At 50.3% G+C, this 9,107-nt stretch overlaps 1 pseudogene; it reads left to right on the top strand.

Moving 5' to 3' along the window:
• The first annotated feature begins 542 nt into the window (after positions 1–542).
• On the top strand, positions 543–1,486 carry LOC100954468 (annotated as a pseudogene).
• Positions 1,487–9,107: the final 7,621 nt, after the last annotated feature.

Here is a 9,107-nt window from a genome sequence, read left to right on the forward strand (position 1 = left end):
AAAGTGCATGAATCATGGGCTCTGGCTGGAATGCTGGTCTATGACTCTCTCATCAGTATCTTCTCCACTCAAAGTCCTAGCCTGTCTCCACTGGGAGAAAGAGCCACAGCCTTTGAGGTCATGATGACTCATGCCCCGGCTCTGTCTTACATTAGCTTTGTAGCTTTGGTATTCTCCTGACCTAAGCCCTCGTTTTTTTCTCACCTGTAGAATGGGTGTGATGAAGATTCGCAGGTTTGCTAGGGGAATAAGGTCCATTCGTCCATTCATTAAGTGTTTCTGAGCACCTACAGAGTTGCCAGGTACAGTTCCTGGGGCTGGGCACATAGCAGACAGCAAGGCAGCCAACACCCCCTCTCTCAAGGCTTTTCAATTCTAGTTGGGTAGGCATACCATAAACTGGAAAACAGGAAAACAAAATAATTTTGTAGAATGATAAATACTATAATTAAAATAGAACATGTTCTTCTGTCTTGGACTCAGTACCCAGACAGAATCATGAACACGTTCAGTGTGGTGCCCTTACCCAAGGTGTCGGACACATGGTTGAACCCTACAATGCCACCCTCTCAGTCCACCAACTTGTAGAAAACACAGACGAGACCTATTGCATTGATAACAAAGCCCTCTATGACATCTGCTTCAGAACCCTAAAGTTGACTACCCTCACATACAGTGACCTGAACCACCTGGTGTCTGCCATCATGAGTGGGGTCACCACTTGCCTGCGCTTCCCAGGCCAGCTCAATGCTGACCTGCGGAAGCTGGCCATTAACATGGTCCCTTTTCCCCAACTTCATTTCTTCATGCCTGGCTTTGCCCCCCCTGACCAGCCGAGGCAGCCAGCAATACCAGGCCCTGACAGTACCTGAGCTCACCCACCAGATGTTTGATGCCAAGAACATGATGGCTGCTTGAGACCCCCCGCCACGGCTGCTACCTAACAGTGGCTGCCATGTTCAGGGGATGCATGTCCATGAAAGAGGTGGATGAGCAAATGCTTAATGTCCAAAACAAGAAAAGCAGCTATTTTGTTGAGTGGATCCCCAACAATGTGAAAACAGCTGTCTGTGACATCCCACCCCGGGGGTTAAAAATGTCTGCCAACTACATTGGCAATAGCACAGCCATCCAGGAGCTGTTCAAGCGCATCTAGGAGCAATTCACAGCTATGTTCCGACGCAAGGCCTTCCTGCACTGGAACACCAGTGAGGGCATGGACAAGATGGAGTTCGCTAAGGCCGAGAGCAACACGAAAGACCTGGTATCCAAGTACCAGCAGTACCAAGATGCCACCGCTGAGAAGGAGGACGAGTTTGAGGAGGAATCTGAGGAGGAGGTGGCATAGAGCCAGCTCCTGCTACCAGGTAAAACGTGGAATTGGTGTGAACTCTTTATTCACTCACAACCTATTCCCTGATAGCCGCGTCTCACTGTGTGTGCCCTTGCTGTTCTTTCTGTCTCAACATCAAATGCTGTACAGACATCACCATTAAAGCATTTTCATAGTGAAAAAAAAAAAAAAAGAGGAACCAAAACACAGAACAGGACCAGATGCTTGGTGTGTGGCTCCCCAGCCCTTAGATCAGCACCAGCACATAGTAGGTGCTCAGTAAATTTGGTCAATACCTAAACGTGCTGGGTGGTCAGAGAAGACTCACAGATGCCACTCCAAGTGGAGACTAGAATGGCAAGCAAGAAACATTCTGGGAAAAAGGTGGGTCTGGGGGACGGAGATCGGGCATGGCAGCCTCCTTGGCATTAGGAACACAGAAAGAACCAGGGAGTTCTGGCTACCTTAACACTCTGCCAACTTCAAAGTGCTGTGTACACTTACGGGAAGGCTGTTTCTGTGTCTGGTTCTTTACTTTTGCATAGTACTCGTTTTTTAAAAATTTCCATCCCAGTCGCTTCAGACCCGCTACTCTCCAGCAGTTGCTCCAAAGTCCAACCTTGAAGGTCCCTCTCCCCGCACCCCACTGTGTTGCTGCTTGGGCAAATGCACCCAACTAACAGGTTTCCCGCCACAGCCCGGCCCGTCACTTCCTGAGGGCAACACCCCCGTGGCGCCGGGTGGCGGTGGGAGCAGGTTTAGCCACTCACCCCGAGAGCCCGAGCCCGGAAGGCCCGGCCGGCGGCGACCAGGCGCGCTGGGGGCGGGCTGAGCAGGCGGCGGGACCGGCCCGGGCCAGCGCGGGGCGGCGGTGCCGGGCGGGGGAGGGGCCTAGTCGCCTTTGCCTTCCCCTTCGCTGCAGCTGCCGCCGCCTCCAGGTAAGGGGACTAGGGAGCCGCCGGGTCGCGGTGGGGTCACCCCGCCTGGCCACTCCCCACCGCCCGCTGCCGGCCCCACGCGGGAGTTCCCGGAGCCCGCCCGGCCCGCCGGCCCTTTGGCTCTTCCCCGCCCCTCGGGCCGCCAGGCCCACGCAGGAGCGGCCACGCGCTGCCCCGGCGCTGGTGGCTGGGTCGTTTACAGAGCCGGAAGTGCCCTTAGAAATCGCATAAGACAGCAGATGGGGAAACTGAGGCCGGGTAGAGCCCTCCTGCCCCCAGCTCGGCGCTCTGAGCCTTTAGAGATCGCCCAGCTACTGCCTTGAAAAATGGTACACTGGTCAGAGGCAGGGAGGAAGGGGACTTGCCCAAGGTCACACAGGTTAAGTGGGCTTCCCCTGCCCCACACAGCCCCTCCAGGCGCTGGCGAGGAAACCCCCGAGGCTTTTCTCACCCACTTTCTCCTCACCCCTGCAGCCCCCTGCTCTCCCACCTAACTGCAAATTCCAAAGGAGCTTGGGGAGCTCCGGCTCCTCATGTTACTGGCGGGCCATGTCTTCTGGCCCTGCTGCCTGAAGTTTACTTTTTTTGATTTTATTTATTTTTGAGACAGAATTTCTCTCTGTTGCCCTGGGTAGAGTGCCTTGATGTCACAGCTCACAGGCCACAGCCCCCAGAGTAGCTGGGACTAGAGACGCCCACCACAATGAGGGGCTAGCTTTTCTATTTTTGGTAGAAACAGGTCTGGCACCTGCTCTGGCTGATCTCACTGAGCTTGGGCCATCCACCCTCCTCAGCCTCCCAGAGTGCTAGGATTACAAGCATGAGCCACTGCCCCAGGCCACTGCTACTTACTTTTGAGTGGATTTTACGGCTGGGTAAACTGAGGCTCAGAGAGATGAAGTGATTTCCCCAAGGAGTACATTCCTACAAAAGAGAAGAGGGTAAGGATCTGGGCTCCTTGGCTAGAGAGGCTGACCCAGTGCCAGGCACAGTTTTGGCCTCCACAATGTCCCTGCCCTGGGGGTCACACAGGGAGTAGGCCAGGCTAGAATCTAAGACTATTACCTAACTCGAAATGGAAGTAAACATATAGTTTTTTTTCCCCCCTAACTCAGTGTTTATTTTGCTGCAGAGCTTTGGGGACAGTCATTCATTCATTCAACTAGGTATTGAGCACCTACTGTGTGCCATGGTGCACACTGTTCAGACCCTGAGGAGATAGCAGTGAGCATGATGAGGCCTACCCTCAGGGGTACACTCCAGAGGGTGGGATAATACACTGCCCATCAGTCTGGGGAGGGCGTGCTGAACACAAAGGGAAGAGGAGGCTACTGGAATCCCCCAAACTGGGAAGTACGTGAAGAAGGCAGAAAATGACTTCTCTACTGATTCAGGGTGTGGTGTTAGAATGGCCTCAAGACCTCTGAGTTTTTGGTCTTCATGGACCTCATTTAAGATCTTCCTACTGAGCTTTCCTACTCCTTAAGGATTTGGGGGGCAGGGGTAGGTGAGTAGAGAGTGATCCAAAGGAAGCCCTAATCCACAGCCTGGAAACCTGGGCTATCAACCCGATACTGCCGCTTCCTCGCTGTGTGACTTTGAGTAGGTCACTCAACTTCTCTGGACCTGTTTCCTTATTTTACAACACAGATCATATCTAATAGGGTTGGTGAGGTTGTCAAAATGCTTTGTAAATGGCGAGACACAAAGTGTGGCTGGAATGAGCGAGCTTGCAAATCAGCTGTGAGCAAGGCTGTGTTTATTTAGCATGTATTTATTTAGAGTCGCTAGTGACTTCTGTGGATAACCTATTATTGTTTGCCATAAAGAAGTGTAAGAGAAGTGGGTGGCTGGGTTCCAGGCAAGGTGGCTAAGCTCCCTGCCCCAGCTCCAGAAATGGGATGCTCGTGTCACCATCAGCATTTCCGTCTTTACGACCCCTGCAGCCTCACACACAGCATCACACAAAGGGGGGCTCAGAGGCTAGCCTTGGCAGCTTCCTAACCACTCAGTCGTGACCTTTCCTCATTTGTCATATACTTCTCCAAGGTTGTCGTGAGGACTAAAGGAGCGGAAGCCACAAAGGCCTGGTGTGGTGTCTGGCATGTTGGGAGCCTTTTATTTTTGAGGCCTAAGGTCCAAGGAGGGGATGGAGAGGCGTGGTTGACTGATGCTTAGCATGTGGCTCCTGTGAAGGCTGGCACCTGCCAAATTCCTCATAAGACTCAAATCATCCCTCCGTACCCTGGGTACCACTGGCTCCAAAAGCTGGATCAGCTACCCGGGGCTCCCAATGTAACACCTGAGAAATGTCATTAGGTGATTTCTCATCATGTCCTCTATGGCCTGTGTGTTTTGTAAACACTGCTCTGTACACCGTAAGCCGGGGCTGCTGATGAGGAGTAGAGCCCTCCCTTCCTTGGATGTGTGACAGCGGGCAGGAGGGGGAATCCAATCTGCTTTCCACTTAGCCTACCTCTACTTGGCAGCCAGCCTAATCTGATTGTACTACCCTCTGCTTCAAACCCTGCTGTGGCTTCCCATTTTCTTAGGGAAAAGAACAAAAACCTTTAACATGAACCAGAAGGCCCTGCACTCCTGGCTGGCCTAAACTTCCACCACAGCCCTCTGTGTCCAGCAGGCCCCTCTCTCTTCAGGGCCCTTGCACCTGCTCTTCCATGCCCCTCCTTCTCCCTGCCTCCCATTTTCCAGGCAAATACTTCATTCTTCAAAGTTTAGCCCTACACAGACATGTACTCCAAATGCCCCAGGCCATAAGACACCCACCGGTATGTTGGCAGTTAAGCTCAGGGTGGAATTACACACTCCTGGCTGAGATGAGTTTCTGCCTGTACCCTGTACACCACCCGACATCTGGGGCCAGGAACAAGTTTGCTCAATAATGAAATCTGCCCATGGGGAGGAACTCTTGAGCAAATTAGGGACCTTGCTTTATATAAAACTATACTGTCCTTCAAAAAAATATGCTAAAGCCATTTCTCAGTTGTGGGGTAGAAAGGCATTCATTCATTCATTCAGCACACAGAGTTGGGCACCTGCTCTGCCAGGTACTGTTCTGGGATATATCGGGGAATACAACACAAAAGCCACTGCCCTCATACAGCTTTCTCTAGTGAGGGGGAAAGATGATCAACAAATAAATCTGTGGGTGCTGAGATGGGCGGTGGGGATCAGGGTGGCTGCCCTGAGGGTGAGATTTGAGCATAGACAGGAAGGAGGTGAGGAGTTGGCTGTGTGGTTGTCTGGAGGAAAAGCATTCCCGGTAGAGGGAACAGCCAGTGCAAAGGCCATGAGGTGGGAATATGCCTGGGGGAGCCAGGAGCCATAAGGAAGATGGTGTATCGGGAGCAGCATGAGTGAGGGGCATGGGAGTAGGAGGAGGGCAGAAAAGCCACTAGGCCAGTTGTTAGGAGAGTTAGCGACTGTGGGGTGGGGGGAGTCGTTGGAAGTTTGGAGCATGGCAGAGACAGAGCTTTCTGGATGCTATGTGTGAATAGGTCAGGGCAAGGAGGCACCTGCCATGACCCATGTGAGAGGTGATGGTGGCTCCTGCCAGGGTGTGGTGAGGGAGAGCGGAAGCAGTGGTCAATGTGGGCACACAGCCCTGGACCTGGGGATCTGCCCCAGTGGCACTGTTACCCCGCCCCGCCAGGCCTCCAGCCCATCCTCCAGGCTGCTCAAGTGAAGGTGGGAGGTGAGCTTCCCTTCCCTGCTAGCATCTGTTTTCTTCTGATCTGTAAAGTGAGTGTCCAAAACCCTTCCAGTTCTTCTATATTGGAACTGTTGCCATGGAGACCTCCCAAGATGCCTCATTTACCTCTGGCTTCCAATTTGACTTCCAGATAGAAGTGTGGAATGAATGAATTTCTCCCCTAAAATGCTGCATGGGGTGGGTGGTAAGCTGCGCCTGCCTAGAATTCACCCTTCTAGGAATATCTCAGGATTGTCTTATTTAGGGTGTAGAAGCGTGTCTGTAGCTTAACTTTCAGCTATGATCTTTAGGATTTCTGACCTAAGGATGGTGCTGTAACTTTATGTGTTGTAAAGAATTTCTTTAGCCAAATTCTTTTATCTCTTCTTGGCACCAGAATAATTAGTTTTCTGCCTTCCTATGGCACTGTAGCCATCTCTCTATTAATGCTTATTTTATTGCACTGCAGAATCATTTAAAAATCCAACTGTGGGCTCAGCACCCATAGCACAGTGGTTATGGTGCCAGCCACGTACACCAAGGCTGGTGGGTTCGAACCCTGCCCTGGCCTGCTAAACAACAATGACAACTGCAACAACAAAAAAATAGCTGAGCGTTATGGCAGGCGCCTGTAGTCCCAGCTACTGGGGAGGCTGAGGCAAGAGAATCGCTCAAGCTCAAGATTTTGAGACTGCTGTGAGCTGTGATGCCACGGCCCTCTACCAGGGGTGACACAGTGAGACTCTGTCTTAAAAAAGAAAAAAAATCCAACTGTGATCAGGAAAAGAGAAAAAGACCCCCCCCCCAACACACCCACACACACACACTAACATAGTCAGAAAATTTGACCTTGACCTTCACCAATTGCTCTAAGGGGGAAAAGATCACCACTGATGGCATGTAACAAAAAACAGAAGTTCATTCTTGCATGTGATCTTCTAAAGTCCCAGGTCCAATTTTAAGGATAATGGAAAGGATTTCTAAGGATAATACTGACCGTATTTGGTTTTCTTCTTGGTGCTGACTTTAGAATTTTTCATCTCCCCAAGAAGAAACCCCACTGTGTTGTTTATGGCCTTCATCAACAAATATTCATTGAATGCGCATCGTGGGTGCTTGTGGAGCTGAGGGCAGATATTTGCGGAATGGCTGGCTACCCCTACTGCTGACAAGAGTGACTCAGCATTTTCTTTGGTGATGGATAATGTGACTGACCAGGCAAAATTATAGAGCATCAAAACAAGTCCGATTCTAGACTAATCACCGTCCATCCTGGGTCTGAGCTGAGCAATCAGGCTATAGGTGTGGGTTTGCCCTAGTTGTTCCCACTCCAGATGTGTTGTTTCCCTGAGAGGTGGGGCTCTTCTAGGTCAAGGGTGGGCCTTTCTTAGAGTTTTTTGGCATCTTTATAGTGCCTGGGCAGGGACAAGACACCCTCCCCCCACCCCCACAAGCTACTCCCTCTATCAGTGACTCCTGAGCACCAGGGTGCTGCTGGATCAGCCTGAACACATTAGGTGACCCCAGGGTGCAGAGCTACTGCAGGTCCTGATTAACAGGCTCTTTATCTCACTGTTGGACTCTGGCTCTCTCTTGGAATTGGAATCAATGTCATTTCTCAGACACTTGAAGAATCTCAATTTAACCCTGGAGCAGATACTTAAATCAGATCAAGGGGTGGAGGCCCCTGAGATCCAGTATACATAGCAAGTGACACAGCCACCACCCCACAGCTGCCACCACACTCACTCAGTTTGGGTGTCTAGCCCATCTAGCTAGATAGTGCATAAAGTTGGAACCACATGCTCCTCCATCCCAGCACTGTGAATAGCTGAGAATCACCTCTGTCTGTCACACCAATCCTTGTCCATTTGATTACTAATAAGACTTGTTGGTCAAATGAATGGGCCTTACCTGTGACCTTAGCCCCACATGGGGCCAGGGCTTTCTGAGCTAAAAACTCCCCTTCTAGGAATCAAGAGGCAGGATTTTTCTTTTTTCTTTTTTTTTTTTTTTTTTTTGAGACAGAGTCTTACCTTCTCGCCTTGGGTAGAGAGCTGTGTCATCATAGCTCACAGCAACCTCAAACTCTTGAGCTCAAGTGATCTTCTTGCCTCAGCCTCCCGAGTAGCTGGGACTACAGGGACCCACCACAACGCCTGGCGATTTTTAGAGACAGGATGTCACTCTAGCTCAGGCTGGTCTCTAACTTCTGAGCTCAGGCAATCCACCTGCCTTGGGCAGAATTATTTTTAATTATTTTTTTTTTTACATTATAAAAGCACCAATACGCTCACAACCGAAAATGCTACAGTTACAGAAAAATAGAAAGAACAACTACCAATCACCTATAGTCAGCTCCTCAGCCCTATCACCCACGACACGATGATCATGAATGTTTCCATATGTTTCTGATCTTTTTGCCCTGTAAAACATTTTATTTTTTTTTAGAGACAGAGTCTCACTTTATTGCCCTTGGTAGAGTGCCATGGCTTCACAGCTCACAGCAACCTCCAACTCATGGACCTAGGCTATTCTCTTGCCTCAGCCTCCCGAGTAAGTGGGACCACAGGCCTGCACCACAATGCCCAGCTATTTTTTTGTTGCAGTTTGGCCAGGGCCGGGTTTGAACCTGCCACCCTTGGTATACGGGGCAGGCGCCCTACTCACTGAGCCACAGGCGCTAACCCCCTTGTAAAATACTTTTTAAAAACATAACTGGAATTGTATTATATATATCCAGTGATATGCTAGTAAACTACCTCTCTAGAACAAAGAAATCCCTGATTTGTAGCCCTTGCCAATTTCTGTGGTATAAATATTCCCACTTTGCCAATTTCAGGATGCAGGGTCGGGAGGAGATGCGCAGAGTCCATTCTCACCCGCTGGGATGAGTTGGCTCTAGCGCACCATACTGTAATTTAAAATTGGATCTTTTTTCTTCTGATTTTAAAATCAGTACTCACTATTGAGGATTCACAAAACACAAACATGTAAAGAAAATATTAAAATCGTCCAGAATCCAAACCTCTTCCTCTTTAGAGTCAGCCACTGTCCGCACCCCAATGCATGTTGTAGCAGTTGAGATGTGTACAAAATAACCTTCTAGAGAGTTCAGAAGCAA

Source organism: Otolemur garnettii, unplaced genomic scaffold (genome assembly GCF_000181295.1).
Source record: "Otolemur garnettii isolate 467f Iridium unplaced genomic scaffold, OtoGar3 scaffold00009, whole genome shotgun sequence".
Taxonomy (NCBI): Eukaryota; Metazoa; Chordata; class Mammalia; order Primates; family Galagidae; genus Otolemur; species Otolemur garnettii.